Source organism: Hypanus sabinus, chromosome 9, assembly GCF_030144855.1.
Source record: "Hypanus sabinus isolate sHypSab1 chromosome 9, sHypSab1.hap1, whole genome shotgun sequence".
Classification (NCBI taxonomy): Eukaryota; Metazoa; Chordata; class Chondrichthyes; order Myliobatiformes; family Dasyatidae; genus Hypanus; species Hypanus sabinus.
Window position 1 is genome coordinate 155379094 of NC_082714.1, and position 6000 is coordinate 155385093.

The 6000-nt window shown below is 44.9% G+C and overlaps 1 long non-coding RNA gene across 1 annotated transcript in view; it reads right to left on the reverse strand.

Moving 5' to 3' along the window:
• Positions 1–5764, reverse strand: part of LOC132399935 (uncharacterized) — a 45650-nt gene extending 39886 nt beyond the window's left edge. The window contains exons 1-2 of the long non-coding RNA XR_009514142.1: positions 5641–5764; positions 2589–2767 (exon numbers count right to left, since the gene is read on the reverse strand). This is a non-coding gene — a long non-coding RNA (uncharacterized LOC132399935). The remainder of the gene's footprint in view (positions 1–2588; positions 2768–5640) is intronic.
• Between the last annotated feature and the right edge of the window lie 236 nt (positions 5765–6000).

Sequence of the window (6000 nt, forward strand, 5' to 3'; positions counted from 1 at the left end):
TGACAAGGAACCAAGGTTAATTGGTTGTTGTAAATCATCCTTGTGATTAGATTAGTGTTAATTGGAATTGTGGAGTTGTTGGGGCAGCATGGCTCGAAGGGCTGGAAGTACTCAGACTGTATCACTAAATAAATGAATAAAATAGCAAATCTCGTCAAACTCCTAATGAAATATAGCCGCTGGCACGGCTTCTTCATTATTTCATCAATATGTTGGATTTCAGAGATGTCAACACTCAGGAACTTGAAGCTGCTCACCCTTCAATGAGGATGATGAGGGTTCTCCTGATTTCCCTTTCCTGAGTCCACAATCAGTTCCTGGGTCTTACTGACATTGGGTGCAAGGCTGTTGCTGTGACATCACTCGGCCAGTCTATCTATCTCACTCCTGTGCACCTCCTTGTCACCAACTGAGACTCTACCAAAAACAGCTGTGTCACTGGCAAATTTATAGATAGTGTTTCCTGTCTCATAGTCATAAGTGAAAAGAGAGATGAGCAGTGGGCTAAGCACACATCCTTGATGTGCTCTCCCTGACATCTCCTCTGTACCTGCTTCCAAGCACCTTAAAACCGTGCCCTCTCACGTTAGCCATTTCAGCCCCAGGAAAAAGCCTCTGACTATCCACACAATCAATGCCTCTCATCATCTTGTACACCTCTATCAGTTCACCTCTCATCCTCCGTCGCTCCAAGGAGAAAAGGCTGAGTTCACTCAACCTATTCTCATAAGGCATGCTCCCCAATCCAGGTAACATCCTTGTAAATCTCCTCTGCACCCTTTCTATAGTTTCCACATCCTTCCTGTAGTGAGGTGACCAGAACTGAGCACAGTACTCCAGGTTGAGCCTGGCTGGGTGCTATATAGCTGTAACATTACCTCTCGGCTCCTGAACTCAATCCCACAGTTGATGAAAGCCAATGCACCGAATGTCTTCATAACCACAGACTCAACCTGCGCAGCATCTTTGAGCATCCTATGGACTCAGACCCCAAGATTCCTCTGATCCTCCACACTGCCAAGAGTCTTACCATTAATGCTATATTCTGCCATCATATTTGACCTACCAAAATGAACCACTTCACACTTATCTGGGCTGAACTCCATCTGCCAGTTCTCAGCCCAGTTTTGCATCCTATCAGTGTCCCACTGTAACCTCTGACAGCCCTCCACACTATCCACACCTCCAACCTTCGTGTCATCAGCAAATTTACTAACCCATCCCTCCACTTCCCCATCCAGGTCATTTATAAAAATTACGAAGAGAAGGGGTCCCAGAACAGATCCCTAAGGCACCCCACTGGTCACCAACCTCTGTGCAGAATATGACCCGTCTACAACCACACTTTGCCTTCTGTGGGCAAGCCAGTTCTGGATCCACAAAGCAATGTCCCATTGGATCCCATGCTTCCTTACTTTCTCAATAAGTTTTGCACGGGGTACCTTATCAAATGCCTTGCTGAAATCCATATACGCTACCTCTACTGCTCTACATTCATCATTGTGTTTAGTGACACCCTCAAAAAATTCAATCAGGCTTATAAGGCACGACCTGCCTTTGACAAAGCCATGCTGACTATTCCTAATCATATTATGCCTCTCCAAATGTTCATAAATCCTGCCTCTGAGGATCTTTTCCATCAACTTACCAACCACTGAGGTAAGACTCAAAGGTCTATAAATTCCTGGGCTATCTCTTGAACAAGGGAACAACATCTACAACTCTCCAATCCTCTGGAACCTCTCCCGTCCCCATTGATGATGCAAAGATCATCGCCAGAGGCTCAGCAATCTCCTCCCTTGCCTCCCACAGTAGCCTGGGCTACCTCACATCTGGTACTGAAGACATATCCAACTTGATACTTTCCAAAAGCTCCAGCACATCCTTTTTCTTAATGTCTGTATGTTCAAGCTTTTCAATCCGCTGTAAGTCATCCCTACAATCGCCAAGATCCTTTTCCATGGCAAAGTATTCATTAAGTATCTCTGCTATCCCCTCAGGTCCCGTACACACTTTCCCACTGTCACACTTGATTGGTCCTATTCTCTCGCGTCTTATCCTCTTGCTCTTCACATACTTCAAAGGTTCAAAGGTCCAATTTAATGTCAGAGAAATGTATACGACATACATACTTAACTGCTTTTTCTTCGGAAACATCTACAAAAACAGAGAATGAATGACAGATAAAGATAAGAACCCCAAAGTGCCCCCCAGTTCCCCTTCCTCCCACACGTAAGAGGCAGCAATAAACAATCCCCCTCCCCACACCAGCAAAAACAAAGCACCACCACCAAGCAAAGCAATAGCAAAGACACGGGCTTGTATCACCCCAGAGACTTGGCGTTTCATCCGGGATTTGACATACTGCAGATTCTCTCTCTCCCCAGTAAGGGAGAAGGAGGTGTCTCTGCTTTCTTCCCAGTGAGCGGTGAAGCATAACAACTTGCTGGTTACGATGTTAAAAGTCCGTTACATCGCTTTTTTTAAGCTCTGTGCCTGAAGATCGCAAAGATCCAGGGTCTTCGGGCCCTCAGCAGATATCCTGACTCCCCTCCGATGACACACGAGTCTCCTGCTGTGACACTGACCTTCGATCTACCCGTCTCCAGAATCCCGAGATCTTAGGCTTCTGAATTCGAGCCGGACTCTCAGGCTGAACCCTTGGCGTGCCGAACAACGGCCAGTCCTGAAACCCCGAGGGTGGGTCCCATTCCCACAGAGAACCAAAGTCAGCGTTTAGCTCCAGGTCTGGGTCTACGAAAGAACCCTGAAAGGGAAAAATAGAGATATTTGAAGAATGCCTTGGGGTTTTCCTTACTCCTGCCCATCAAGGCTTTCTCATGGCCCCTTCTGGCTCTCATAATATCATTCTTAAGTTCCTTCTTGCTAGCCTTATAATCTTCTAGATCTCTATCATTACCTAGTTTTTTGAACCTTTCGTAAACTTTGCTTTTCTCCTTGACTAGATTTTCAACAGCCTTTGGTACACCACAGTTCCTGTACCCTACCATCCTTTCCCTGTCTCATTGTAACATACCTATGCAAATATCCCCTAAGCATTTGCCACATTTTTGCCGTACATTTCCTTGAGATCATCTGTTCCCAATTAATTTATGTTTCCAAGTTCTTGCCTGATAGTTTCATATTTCCCCTTACTGCAATTAAACGCTTCCCTAACTTGCTGGTTCCTGTCCCTCTCCAATGCAAGCTTACCATCCGTGCTGGGATGAATGTCGAGCTAGCAACTCGGCCTTGTAAAAGAAAACAGACAAGAACCAAGCAAAAGAAACAGAAAGCATGCCACCTGATGCGCCAAAAGGCGCGGAAAGGAAAAGCAATTTTCTCTGTTACTGGAACACTATATTTTGCCTTTGGTTATCGCTTATTCCTTTTGAGTTACCTTGATGTACTTGCAAAGGAAATGATCTGTCTGAACGCTCTGTAAACAAAGCTTTTTCTCATTGCGTCTCAGTATCAGCCACAGTAATATACTAATTTCTAAATCTCTCTCAACCTCCTTCGCTCCAGGGGATGGAGTCTAACTGTAAAGAAAGTTGCAACCTTTCCATTCTGTTCACTTTATTTTGGGTAACCATGCTTCACACTGTGTGCCTCAATCTCATGGCACAGCTCTGTCGGGGCTCTGATCTGAAGATAGGTCTGCCCTCACACTGTTGAACTATGAAGTTTATCTCGTGGTGCACTGGTGCTCCTGTCAAAGGCGGGGAAAGTCAGACACTGCTGGAGAGGTGCAGTCTTAGAGCATTTCATCCCATCTAGTCCATGCTATGACTTATTCTGCCTAGTCCCATTGAACTGCACCTGAACTGTAGCCCTCCATACACCTGCCTTTCATGTCCTTGTCCAAGCCTTCCATTATTTCACTTTCAAGTACTCTACAGCTCACGTCGTCCCTATTATTTATTTATTTATGCATTTATTGTATTTAGACCATAAGACCATATGGCATAGGAGCAGAATTAGGCCATTCGGGCCATCATCTGCTCTGCCATTTCATCCATTTTCCTCTCAGCCCCATCTCCTGCCTTCTCCCCATAACCTTTCACTCCCTGACTAATCAAGAGCTTATCAGCCTTTGCATTAAATGCACCCAATGACCTGGCCTCCACAATCACCTGCGGCAGCAAATTCCACAGGTTCATCATCATCTGGCTAAAGAAATTCCTCATCTCTGTTTTAAAAGGACGTCCCTCTATTCTGAAGCTGTGCCCTCTGGTCTTGGACTCATTCGCCCTGCTCAAGAGACCATAGGATATAGGAGCCAAATTAGACCACTTGGCCCATCAGGTCTGCTCTGCTATTTCACCATGGCTGATCGAATTTTCCTCTCATCTCCCGCTGGCTGAAGAAATTCCTCCTCACCTCCATTCTAAAGTGACATCCCTGTATTCTGAGACTGGGCCCGCTGGTGCTCATTCACCATTGGAAATGTGTGCAGTTTGCCTTCATTTGCACATTGGTTATTTATTGGTCTTTGTCTGTGTGTAGTTTTACATTAATTATGTTGTATTTCTTTGTTCTATTATGAATGCCTGCAAGAAAATGAATCCCAGAGCAGCATATACATACTTCGATAATAAATTTACTTTGAATTTTAACAAAGACTGGGTATGGGATCTGAAGAATGTCTAATGGTCAAAGATAATATAATTATTATATTTTCAGTTGATGTAGAAAAAGCCATTGGCCCATCGAATCTGTGCCAGCTCACAGAACAATCCCAAATTCCCACTAACTTTTTCCTGTAACTCACATGGTGTGGAAATAGGCCCCTTAACCCAACTTGTCCATGCCTTCCTGAGCTAGTCCCATTTGCCTCGTATCTTTCAAAACTTTCCTACCTATGAATGGGACTGTCTTTTAAGCATTATTATTCTACCCCCCCCCCCCACAGCTTCCTCTGGCAGCTCATCCCATATACCCTTCACTCTCTACATGAAAAAGTTACCTCTCAGGTCTCCTTTCAACCTTTCCTCTCTCACCTTAAATCCATGACCTCTAGTGTGGACCATCCACCTTACCTACACCTTACCTAAAAAGATTTTATAAACTTTTATAAAGTCACTCCTCAGCCTTTCATGTTAGGGAAAATGTCAGAGGCTATCCAGCCTTGCTTTATAAATCACTCACGGTAAGGGCATTTTACAATGGCCAATACAACTTGATGATCAGTATAGACTGGATGGGCTGAAGGTCCTGTTTCCTTGCTACATGGCTCCCTGCAACTTATCTGGTGTCTATTTCCCACTGAAGGCAGTAGGCCACAAGCTAGCTGACTGGTTAACATCACTGATGAAGGCTCACTGTTTAGGAGAAATTAAACCACTTAAAAACACATGTGAAATTGATTTAAAAATTTTAAACTTTCAGGATGAATCATCTATGACATTTCTATCCGTGTTCTTTCTCTTTCCCTCATGCAGAGCAGCGACTGGAAATCTTGAGCTGAAGATTACTCCACCTTAAACCACCCACCCTGTGTGCCAGCCCCCAGATCAGCTGTCTGGAGCGAATGGAATGCAGCGAGCAGGGGAGTTCAGACTGAGCAGAAACGTAAGCGTAACCACTCCCACACACAGGCTGTAAAAGAAAAAGGAAATAACAAAAGAACACTCATACCTTCTCACTTTTTGAAGAAAGTAACCAACACCACTCTGGAGCAATGCACACAGAGCCCTGGAGGAACTCAGGAGGTCTGGCAGCATCTATGGAAATGAATAAACAGTCGATGCTTCAGGCCAAGATGGGAAAGGAAGGGTGATGATGCCAGACGGGAAAGGTGGGGGGAGAGGAAAGAGGCGGGCTGGAGGTGTTAGGTAAAGCCAGGTGGATAGGAGAAGTCAAAGGCTGGACAAGAAGGAATCTGATAGGAGAGGAGAGTGGACAATAGGAGAAAGGGAAGCAGGAGGGAACCCAGGGGAAGAAATAAGCATGTGAGAAGAAGTAAAAGATCAGAGCTGGAAATAGCAAAAGTGGGGA